The following is a 13083-nucleotide window of genomic DNA, read 5'->3' on the forward strand; positions in this document are numbered from 1 at the left end:
GTACTCACACTGATTGGACCCTTTTCCGGTATACACCCGAACAGTTTTTCGATACTCGCACAGATTCTACTTTTTCTTGGTACTCGCTCGGATTCTACTATTTTTCGGTACTCACACTAATTGGACCCTTTTCCGGTACTCACCCGAACAGTTTTTCGGTACTCGCGCGGATTCTACCTTTTCCCTGTACTGGCCCGGATTCTACCATTTTTCATTACTCACACTGATTTGTCCCTTTTCCGGAACTCTCTCTAACAGTTTTTCGGTACTCGCACGGATTCTACCTTTTTTAGATACTCGCCCGGATTCTACCTTTTTTAGATACTCGCCCGGAGTCTATCATTTTTCGATACTCACATTGATTGGACCCTTTTCCGGTACTCACCCGAACATTTTTGCGATACTCGCACGGATTCTACCTTTTCCTAGTACTCGCCCGGATTCGACCATTTTTCGATACTCATACGGATTCGACCCTTTCCCTGTACTCGCCCGGATTCTACCATTTTCCATTACTCACACTGATTTGACCCTTTTCCGGAACTCTCTCTAACAGTTTTACGGTACTCGCACGAATTCTACCTTTTCCAGATACTCGCCCGAATTCTATCATTTTTCGATACTCACACTGATTGGACCATTTTCCGGTACTCAGCCGAACAGTTTTGCGATTCTCGCACGGATTCTACATTTTCCCAGTACTTGCCCGGATTCGACCATTTTTCGATACTCACACTGATTCGACCCTTTTCCGGTACTCACCTGAACAGTTTTTCGATAATCGCACGGATTCTACATTTTCCCGGTACTCGCCCGGATTCTACCAATTTTCGGTACTCACATTGATTGGACCTTTTTCCGGTACTCACCCGTACAGTTTTTCTGTACTCGCACGGATTCTACCTTTTCCAGATACTCGCCCAGATTCTATCATTTTTCTGTACTCACACTGATTCGATCATTTTCCAGTACTCTCCCAAACAATTTGTCGATACTGGCATGGATTCTATACTCGCATGGATTCTACCTTTTCCTGGTACTTGCCCGGATTATACAATTTTTCGGTACTCACATTGATTAGACCCTTTTCTGGTACCCACCCGAATAGTTTTTCGATACTCGCACGGATTCTACCTTTTCCCGATACTCGCCCGGATTCTGCCATTTTTCGGTACTGACACTGATTTGACACTTTTCCGGTACTTACCCCAACAGTTTTTCGATACTCGTACGTGTTCTACCTTTTCCCTATACTAGCCCGGATTCTATCATTTTTCGGCACTCACACTGATTCGACCCTTTTTCGGTAGTCGCCCGAACAATTTTTCGATACTCGTGCGGATTCTACCTTTTCCCGGTACTCGCTCGGATTCTACCATTTTTCGGTACTCACATTGATTGGACCCTTTTTCGGTACTCACCCGAACAGTTTTTCGGTACTCTCACGAATTGTACCTTTTCCTGGTACTCGCGCGGATTCTACCATTTCCCGGTACTCGCCCGGATTCTATCATTTTTCGGCACTCATATTGATTGGACCTTTTTTCAGTACTCACCCGAACAGTTTTTCGATACTCGCACGGATTCTACCTTTTCACGGTACTCGCCCGGATTCTATCTTTTTTCGATACTCACACTAATCCGACCCTTTTTCGGTACTCACCCCAACAATTTGTCGATACTCGCACGGATTCTACCTTTTCCCAGTACTCGCCCGGATTATACCATTTTTCGGTACTCACATTGATTGGACCCTTTTCTGATACACTACCGAACAGTTTTTCGATACTCGAACGGAATCGACTTTTTCTTGGTACTTGTCCGGATTCTGCAATTTTTCGGTACTCACTCGAACAATTTTTCGATACTCGCACGTGTTCGACCTTTTCTTGGTACTAGCCCAGATTCTATCATTTTTTGGTACTCACACTGATTCGACTATTTTCCGGTACTCGCCCCAACAATTTTTCGATACTCGCGCGGAATTTACCTTTTCCTGGTACTTGCTCGGATTCTACCATTTTCTGGTACTCACACTGATTGGATCCTTTTCCGATACTCGCCCGAACATATTTTCGGTACTCGCACGGATTCTACCTTTTCCCGGTACTCGCCCGGATTCTATCATTTTTCGGTACTCACACTTATTCAACCCTTGCCCGATACTTGCCCAAACAGTTTTTCGATACTCGCACGGATTCTACTTTTTCCCTGTACTCGCCCAGATTCTAACATTTTTCGGTACTCACATTGATTGGACCCTTTTTCGGCACTCACCCGAACAGTTTTTAGATACTCGCGCGGATGCTACCTTTTCCCGGTACTCGCTCGGATTCTATCATTGTTCGGTACTCGCTCGGATTCTATCATTTTTCGGTACTCACACTGATTCGACCCTTTTTCGGTACTCGCCCCAACAATTTTTCGATACTCACACGGATTCTACCTTTTCACGGTACTCGCCCGGATTCTACCATTTTTCGGTACTGACACTGATTGAACCCTTTTCCGGTACTCGCCCAGATTCTAACATTTTTCGGTACTCACATTGATTGGACCCTTTTCCGGCACTCACCCGAACAGTTTTTAGATACTCGCGCGGATGCTACCTTTTCCCGGTACTCGCTCGGATTCTATCATTTTTCGGTACTCACACTTATTCGACCCTTTTTCGGTACTCGCCCCAACAATTTTTCGATACTCGCACGAATACTACCTTTTCCCGGTACTCGCCCGGATTGTACCATTTTTCGGTACTCACATTGAGTGGACCTTTTTCTGGTACACACCCGAACAGTTTTTCGATACTCGCACGTGTTCTACTTTTTCTTAGTACTCGCCCGGATTGTTCCATTTTTCGATAGTCACTCTTATTCGACCCTTTTCCGGTACTCGGCCTAACAATTTCTCGATACTAGCGCGGATTCTACCTTTTCCTGGTACTCGCTCGGATTCTACCATTTTTCGGTACTCACACTGATTGCACCCTTTCCCGGTACTCACTCGAATAGTTTTTCGGTACTCGCACGGATTCTACATTTTCCCGGTACTCGCCCAGATTCTATAATTTTTCGATACTCAAACTTATTCAACCCTTGTCCGATACTTGCCGAAAAGGTTTTTCGGTACTCGCACAGATTCTACCTTTTACCTGTACTCGCCCGGATTCTATTATTTTTCGGTACTCACACTGATTGGACCCTTTTCCGGTACTCACCTGAACAATTTTCCGATACTCGCACGGATTCGACTTTTTCCTAGTACTCGCCCGGATTATACAACTATTCGGTACTCACACTAATTGCACCCTTTCCCGGTACTCACCTGAACAGTTTTTCGATACTCGCACGGATTTTACCTTTTCCTGGTACTCGCCTGGATTCTATCATTTTTTGGTACTCACACTGATTTGACCCTTTTTCGGTACTCACCCAAACAATTTTTCGATAGTCGCATGGATTCTACCTTTTCCCGGTACTTGCCCGGATTCTACCATTTTTCGGTACTCACATTGATTAGACCCTTTTCCGGTACCCACCCGAATAGTTTTTCGATACTCGCACGGATTCTACCTTTTCTCGGTACTCGCCCGGATTCTGCCATTTTTCGGTACTAACACTGATTTGGCCCTTTTCCGGTACTCACCCGAACATTTTTTCGATACTCGTACGTGTTCTACCTTTTCCCTGTACTAGCCCGGATTCTATCATTTTTCGGTACTCACACTGATTCGACCCTTTTCAGGTAGTCGGCCGAACAATTTTTCGATACTCGTGCGGATTCTACCTTTTCCCGGTACTCGCTCGGATTCTTCCATTTTTCGGTACTCACACTGATTGGACCCTTTTCCAGTACTCACCCGAACAGTTTTTCTGTACTCGCACGAATTCTACCTTTTCCTGGTACTCGCGCGGATTCTACCATTTCCCGGTACTAGCCCGGATTCTACCATTTTTCGGCACTCATATTGATTGGACCTTTTTTCAGTACTCACCCGAACAGTTTTTCGATACTCGCACGGATTCTACCTTTTCACGGTACTCGCCCGGATTCTATCTTTTTTCGGTACTCACACTAATCCGACCCTTTTTCGGTACTCGCCCCAACAATTTGTCGATACTCACACGGATTCTACCTTTTCCCAATACTCGCCCGGATTATACCATTTTTCGGTACTCACATTGATTGGACCATTTTCCGATACACACCCGAACAGTTTTTCGATACTTGAATGGAATCTTTTTTTTCTTGGTACTTGTCCGGATTCTGCCATTTTTCGGTACTCACATTGATTGGACCCTTTTCCGGTACTCACTCGAACAGTTTTTCGATACTCGTACGTGTTCTACCTTTTCTCGGTACTAGCCCAGATTCTATCTTTTTTCGGTACTCACACTAATTCGACCATTTTCCGGTACTCGCCCCAACAATTTTTCAATACTCGCGCTGAATTTACCTTTTCCTGGTACTTGCTCGGATTCTACCATTTTTCGGTATTCACACTGATTGGATCCTTTTCCGGTACTCACCCGAACAGTTTTTCGGTACTCGCACGGATTCTACCTTTTCTTGGTACTCGCCCGGATTCTTCTATTTTTCGATACTCACACTGATTCGACCCTTTTTCAGTTCTCGCCCCAACAATTTTTCGATAGTCGCGCGGATTCTACATTTTCCTAGTACTTGCTCGGATTCTACCATTTTTCGGTACTCACACTGATTGTACCCTTTCCCAGTACTCACTCGAACAGTTTTTCAGTACTCGTACGGATTCTCCCTTTTCCCGGTACTCGCCCAGATTCTATCATTTTTCGATACTCACACTTATTCAACCCTTGTCCGATACTTGCCCAAAAAGTTTTTCGGTACTTGCACGGATTCTACCTTTTACCTGTACTCGCCCGGATTCTATTATTTTTCGGTACTCACACTGATTGGACCCTTTTTCGGTACTCGCCCCAACAATTTTTCGATACTCGGACGGATTCTAGCTTTTCCCGGTACTCGCCCGGATTCTACCATTTTTCGGTACTCACACTGATTGGACCCTTTTCCGATACTCATTTGAACAGTTTTTCGATACTCGCACGGATTCCACCTTTTCCCGGTACTCGCCCAGATTCTATCATTTTTCGATACTCACACTGATTTGACCCTTTTTCGGTACTCGCCCAAACAATTTTTCGATACTCGCACGGATAAAAACCTGTTCCCAGTACTCGCCCGAATTCTACCATTTTTCGTTGTTCACACTGATTTGACCTTTTTCCGGAACACTCCTTGAAAGTTTTTCAGTACGCGCACAGATTCTACCTCTTCCAGATACTCGCCCGGATTCTATCATTTTTCGATACTCACACTAATTTGACCATTTTCCAGTACTCCCCCAAACGATTTTTCGATACTCGCATGGATTCTACCTTTTCCCGGTACTTGCCCGGATTCTACCATTTTTCGGCACTCACATTAATTGGACCCTTTTCCGGTACCCACCCGAACAGTTTTTTGATACTCGCACGGATTCTACCTTTTCCCGGTACTCGCCCGGATTCTATCATTTTTCGGTACTAACACTGATTTGACCCTTTTTCGGTACTCACCCGAACAGTTTTTCGATACTCACACGGATTCCACCTTTTCCCGGTACTCACCCAGATTCTATCATTTTTCGGTACTTACACTGATTAGACCCTTTTCTGGTACTCACCCGAACAGTTTTTCGATACTCGCACGGATTCTTCCTTTTCCCGGTACTTGCCCGAATTCTTCCATATGTCGATACTCACACTGACTCGACCATTTTTCGGAACTCTCCGTGAATGTTTTTCGGTACTCGCACAGATTCTACCTTTTCCAGATACTTGCCCGGATTCTATCATTTTTCGATACTCACACTTATTCAATCCTTGTCTGATACTTGCCCAAACAGTTTTTCGATACTTGCACGGATTCTACCTTTTCCTTGTTCTCGCCCGGATTCTAACATTTTTCAGTACTCACACTGATTGGACCCTTTTTCGGTACTCACTCGAACAGTTTTTCGATACTCGCATGAATTCTACTTTTTCCTGGTACTCGCCCGGATTCTACCATTTTTCGGTACTAACACTGATTGCACCCTTTCTCGGTACTCACCCGAACAGTTTTTCAATACTCGCACGAATTCTACCTTTTCCCGGTACTCGCACGGATTGTACCATTTTTCGGTACTCACACTAATTAGACCCTTTTCCGGTACTCACCCGAACAGTTTTTCGATACTCGCACGGATTCTTCCATTTGTCGGTACTCACACTGACTCGACCCTTTTTCGGAACTCTCCCTGAATGTTTTTCGATACTCGCACGGATTCTACCTTTTCCAGATACTTGCCCGGAATATATCATTTTTCGGTACTCACACTTATTCAACCCTTGTCTGATACTTGCCCAAACAGTTTTTCGATACTTGCACAAATTCTACCTTTTCCTTGTCCTCGCCCGGATTCTAACATTTTTCAGTACTCACACTGATTGGACCCTTTTCCGGTACTCACCCGAACAGTTTTTCGATACTCGCATGAATTCTACTTTTTCCTGGTACTCGCCCAGATTCTACCAATTTTCGGTACTCACACTGATTGCACCCTTTCCCGGTACTCACCCGAACAGTTTTTCGATACTCGCACAGATTTTACCTTTTCCCGGTACTGGCCCGGATGCTATCATTTTTCGGTAATCACACTGATTTGACTATTTTTCGGTACTCGCCCAAACAATTTTTCGATACTCGCACGGATTCACGGATTCTACCTTTTCCCTGTACTTGCCCGGATTCTACCATTTTTCGTTAGTCACACTGATTTGACCCTTTTCCGGAACTCTCCCTGAAAGTTTTTCGGTACTCGCACGGATTCTACATCTTCCAGATACTCGCCCGGATTCTATCATTTTTCGGTACTCACACTGATTCGACCCTTTTTCGGTACTTGCCCAATCAATTTTCCGATACTCGCATGGATTCTACCTTTTCCCGGTACTTGCCCGGAATCTACCATTTTTCAGTACTCACATTGATTGGACCCTTTTCCGGTACTCACCCGAACAGTTTTTCGATGCTCGCAAGGATTCTACCTTTTCCCGGTACTCGCCCGGATTCTTCCATTTTTCGGTACTCACACTGACTCGACTCTTTTCCGGAACTCGCCCGGAAAATTTTTCGGTACTCGCATGGATTTAACCTTTTCCATATAGTCGCCCAGATTCTACTATTTTTTGGTAGTCACACTGATTCGACCCTTTTTCGGTACTTGCCCGGATAGATTTTCGATACTCGCACGGATTCTACCTTTTCCCGGTACTTGCCCGGATTCTACCATTTTTTCGGTGCTCACATTGATTGGACCCTTTTCCGGTACTCACATGAACAATTTTTCGATACTCGGACGGATTCTACCTTTTCCCGGTACTTGCCCGAATTCTTCCCTTTTTCGGTACTCAAACTGATTGGACCCTTTTCCGATACTCATTTGAACAGTTTTTCGATACTCGCACGAATTCTACCTTTTCCCGGTACTCGCACGGATTCGACCATTTTTCGGTACTCACACTAATTAGACCCTTTTCTGGTACTCACCCGAACAGTTTTTCGATACTTGCACGGATTCTTCCTTTTCCCGGTACTTGCCCAGATTCTTCCATTTGTCGATACTCACACTGACTCGACCCTTTTTCGGAACTCTCCATGAATGTTTTTCGGTACTCGCACGGATTCTACCTTTTCCAGATAATTGCCCGGATTCTATCATTTTTCGGTACTCACACTTATTCAACCCTTGTCTGATACTTGCCCAAACAGTTTTTCGATACTTGCACGGATTCTACCTTTTCCTTGTTCTCGCCCGGATTCTAACATTTTTCAGTACTCACACTGATTGGACCCTTTTCCGGTACTCACCCGAACAGTTTTTCGATACTCGCATGAATTCTACTTTTTCCTGGTACTCGCCCGGATTCTACCATTTTTCGGTACTAACACTGATTGCACCCTTTCCCGGTACTCACCCGAACAGTTTTTCAATACTCGCACGAATTCTACCTTTTCTCGGTACTCGCACGGATTTGACCATTTTTCGGTACTCACACTAATTAGACCCTTTTCCGGTACTCACCCGAACAGTTTTTCGATACTCGCACGGATTCTTCCATTTGTCGGTACTCACACTGACTCGACCCCTTTTCGGAACTCTCCCTGAATGTTTTTCGGTACTCGCACGGATTCTACCTTTTCCAGATACTTGCCCGGATTCTATCATTTTTCGGTACTCACACTTATTCAACCCTTGTCTGATACTTGCTCAAACAGTTTTTCGATACTTGCACGAATTCTACCTTTTCCTTGTCCTCGCCCGGATTCTAACATTTTTCAATACTCACACTGATTGGACCCTTTCCCGGTACTTACCCAGATTCTACCAATTTTCGGTACTCACACTGATTGCACCCTTTCCCGGTACTTACCGGAACAGTTTTTCGATACTCGCACAGATTTTACCTTTTCCCGGTATTGGCCCGGATGCTATCATTTTTCGGTACTCACACTGATTTGACTATTTTTCAGTACTCGCCCAAACAATTTTTTGATACTCGCACGGATTCTACCTTTTCCCTGTACTTGCCCGGATTCTACCATTTTTCGTTAGTCACACTGATTTGACCCTTTTCCGGAACTCTCCCTGAAAGTTTTTCGGTACTCGCACGGATTCTACCTCTTCCAGATACTCGCCTGGATTCTATCATTTTTCGGTAGTCACACTGATTCGACCCTTTTCCGGTACTCGCCCAAACAATTTTCCGATACTCGCATGGATTCTACCTTTTCCCGGTACTTGCCCGGAATCTACCATTTTTCGGTACTCACATTGATTGGACCCTTTTTCGGTACTCACCTGAACAGTTTTTCGATGCTTGCACGGATTCTACCTTTTCCCGGTACTCGCCCGGATTCTTCCATTTTTCGGTACTCACACTGACTCGACTCTTTTCCAGAATTCGCCCGGAAAATTTTTCGGTACTCGCATGGATTCAACCTTTTCCATATAGTCGCCCGGATTCTACTATTTTTTGGTAGTCACACTGATTCGACCCTTTTCCGGTACTTGCCCGGATAGATTTTCGATAGTCGCACGGATTCTACCTTTTCTCGGTACTTGCCCGGATTCTATCATTTTTTCGGTGCTCACTTTGATTGGACTCTTTTCCGGTACTCACCCGAACAATTTTTCGATACTCGGACGGATTCTACCTTTTCCCGGTACTTGCCCGAATTCTACCCTTTTTCGGTACTCACATTGATTGGACCCTTTTCCGATACTCATTTGAACAGTTTTTCGATACTCGCACGGATTCCACCTTTTCCCGGTACTCGCCCGAATTCTATCATTTTTCGGTACTCACACTGATTCGACCCTTGTCCGGTACTCGCCCAAACAATTTTTTGATACTCGCACGGATTCTACCTTTTCCCTGTACTCGCCCAGATTCTACTATTTTTCGTTACTCACATTGATTCGACCCTTTTCTGGTACTCTCCCTGAATGTTTTTCGGTACTCGCCTAGATAGTTTTTCGATACTCGCATGGATTCTACCTTTTCCCTGTACTTGCCCGGATTCTACCATTTTTCGTTACTCACAGTGATTTGACCCTTTTCTGGAACTCTCCCTAAAAGTTTTTCGGTACTCGCACGGATTCTACCTCTTCGAGATACTCGCCCGGATTCTATCATTTTTCGGTACTCACATTGATTCGACCCTTTTCCAATACTCGCCCAAACAATTTTTCGATACTCGCATAGATTCTACCTTTTCCCGGTACTTGCCCGGATTCTACCATTTTTCGATACTCACATTGATTGGACCCTTTTCCGGTACTCACCTGAACAGTTTTACGATACTTGCACAGATTCTACCTTTTCTAGGTATTCACCCGGATTCTTCCATTTGTTGGTGCTCACACTAACTTGACCCTTTTCCGGAACTCGCCCGGAAAGTTTTTCGGTACTCGCACGGATTCTACCTTTTTCATATACTCGCCCGGATTCTACTATTTTTCGGTACTCACACTGATTCGACCCTTCTTCGGTACTCGCCTGAATAGATTTTCGATACTCGCACGGATTCTACCTTTTCTCGATAGTTGCCTGGATTCTACCATTTTTCGGTGCTCACATTCAATGGACCCTTTTCCGGTACTCACCCGAACAGTTTTTCGATACTAGCATGGATTCTACCTTTTCCCGGTACTCGCTCGGATTCTACCATTTTTCGGTACTCACACTGACTCGACTCTTTTTCGGAACTCGCCTGGAAAGTTTTTCGGTACTCGCACGGATTCTACCTTTTCCAGATACTCGCCCGGATTCTATCATTTTTCGATACTCGCACGGATTCTACCTTTTCCCGGTACTCGCTAGGATTCTACCATTTTTCGGTACTCACACTGATTGGACCCTTTTCTAGTACTTTCCTGAAATTAGCCGACAAACTGGCTACCGGCATACCCTCAAAATCATCCCAAACAACTGATCCGTTTGACACTCTCATCTGCCTCATACACTACTCGAGGCGGTCCATACGAGCATGAGCGTCATCAGCAACAGTGGTCTGGACAACTGCGGGCGGAGCAATCTAAGAATGCCCGTGTAATACATAAGGTGAAGCCTGAGGCGCTGAAGGAATAGGTGGTGGTCGTGGAGGTGGCAACGAGTCATGCGGTGTCTCATCCTGAGGCACTGCTGGTGGTCTACCCTGCTGACCACTGATCTCCTGCCTGAGGCTAGCCAAAGCCTCCTGGATAGAAGCCATGGCGGCCGTGAACTGATCCACAGTAACAACCTGCTGATCCATACTCTGTCTCTCTAAATATCGGACTAATCTCCCCTCAACTCTGACCCAAGAAGGTGTATCCAGGCTGTGAACAAAATCCGATCCTGACAAGACAAGAAGCGGAATGAGGATACGGTATAAAGAAAGTACGAAAATAATGATAATTTGAACTGAAACGAGCAATGCATCCAATACGAAGACGGACTATCCGACCATACTCAAAACTCGCACTGATCTCTGTGCACTCTCAACTGGAGACTAAAAGGGGGAGCGTCGAATCCAAAATGTGACCACAAAGGCGCCGAAGGCTCTCAGATGCACCCACGTGTAGGGAGGAGGTCCTAATCGAAGGATCTACGGCTCAACCTATGAGGTGAAGACGACTCTAAATGGATAATGGGTGGACTTTAAAAGATCCCTAGCAGAAGCGATCATACCCTCCAGCGGTATGCAACCCTCTGCACGCCTCCAAAGAGATGGGGCGCTTCCATGTAAGGTGGTCATCACCTCCACACATGCACTACCTCGACATCCCAGGGGGTTTCCTATGGTGAAACCTCTCAAACTCTCAACGCTCAATGGTCGACTAGAGTGCACAGTGAATGGTGTGGGTGCATCCGATAACCCTAGGAAGCAAAAACAGAAAATGAAACATACTAGCCACACAAATATCCATGAAACCTAGCTCCGGGCTATACAGGTCTTCAATGATCGGACTCCAATCGACATCAAAGTGTCACTCCTACAGAATGCTCCCATACATCGATATAGCCCGTCGCTAGACCCTACTCCTAATCTCTGGCTCGGTCAGAGAGCAAACACACAGAAGGTCTCACACTTGCAATAGTGAGAACCGAGATGAAAGGAATGGCCGAAACCAAAGAGTTGGAGGTAGGGGGATAGGAGTGCGACCCACATAGACAGGCGACATGCAATCATACAGAGGGAGGGCAGTCATGCATCAAACAGTCAAGTAAAGTACAAGAAATACCACTCATGTCCACACAGAAAGCTACAACTATCAGGATGAATAGCGATATGAATATCATGCTCAAAAGACGATCAAGATAATATGCAAGCCAGAGAAAACAGCACAGCAAGTCAAACGATGTACAATAGTGAGTCTATGCATGTGAAGTGAGCAGAATAATCAGGAAAGGTGATCAACCTATGATAATCGGCATGTCGATGTACCAAATTAATCTAGCAATGAAGTATAGAAAAACGACATCCGAAGCCCCAATCAAGATAATCAACCGTATCAATGCCACAACACAATATCCAAGCATGCATAAAAAAATCCCAATGTGCAATCAAGAGACAGGTACTCACTGATCAACTCATCAAATGTCATGTTTGCTTCATCTTAAGTTCAAGCTTGACCCTCTAAATTTTCCCTAGTGGAGTCGCCATTTTGTGGACCCTGCATTTCGGCTCATGCGCTTCCCACTCGATGGCCGGCTCGATTTTTATTTGAAAAATTGATTTGTTGATTAAAAATGACTTGGAGTCGCCACTTATTTTTGTTTTATTTTTTAAAAGGGTAAACAAAATAAGAAAGAAAAACCCTAAGTGTGACTCCTTGTTTTTGAAAAGGTGGTATGTGAAAAACCAAATCAGGCTCGGGGGTCAGGTTACTTATCGGGAAGGTACGGTATGGACCATAACACCCCTCTAAGTCCCTAAAGTCGGGTCTCTACTGATTAAATAAAGCTGATGTGGCAGTTGATGAGTAAATCAATGAATATCCTGAATGACCATGCACATATGAGAATCAGAACATGTATAGTGAAGTATCAGAATGAGAGTGTATGCGTACCTGGGCCACGAGCCACAATGCACTATCAAGAAATGAGATTAGTACACAATTAACTAATACAAATTATAGCTCATGCACATCGGAGTGCAAAATGAAGATCAAGCAAAATATATTAAGCACAACAGTTGACAATCAATAGGGATCAAACATAGGGCCCCCACCAAAGCCCCAATCATTGTTCATGAATTAGTCTTACAAATTCCTTGTTTTACAATTATGTAGAATTCATTATTGCTTATGTAAAATCAAGAAAATCAGAAGATTATTTAGGAACCGAAATGGGATTAAGACTATTCGAATGAAGATTGGATTCTTGGGGTTTATTTGAAAATTGGAGTATTTGGAATTAAATTTAAAATATTAGAGCTTCGGTAATTAAATTGAAATTTGTCAAAGGAGAT

Source organism: Vitis vinifera, chromosome 6 (assembly GCF_030704535.1).
Source record: "Vitis vinifera cultivar Pinot Noir 40024 chromosome 6, ASM3070453v1".
Taxonomy (NCBI): Eukaryota; Viridiplantae; Streptophyta; class Magnoliopsida; order Vitales; family Vitaceae; genus Vitis; species Vitis vinifera.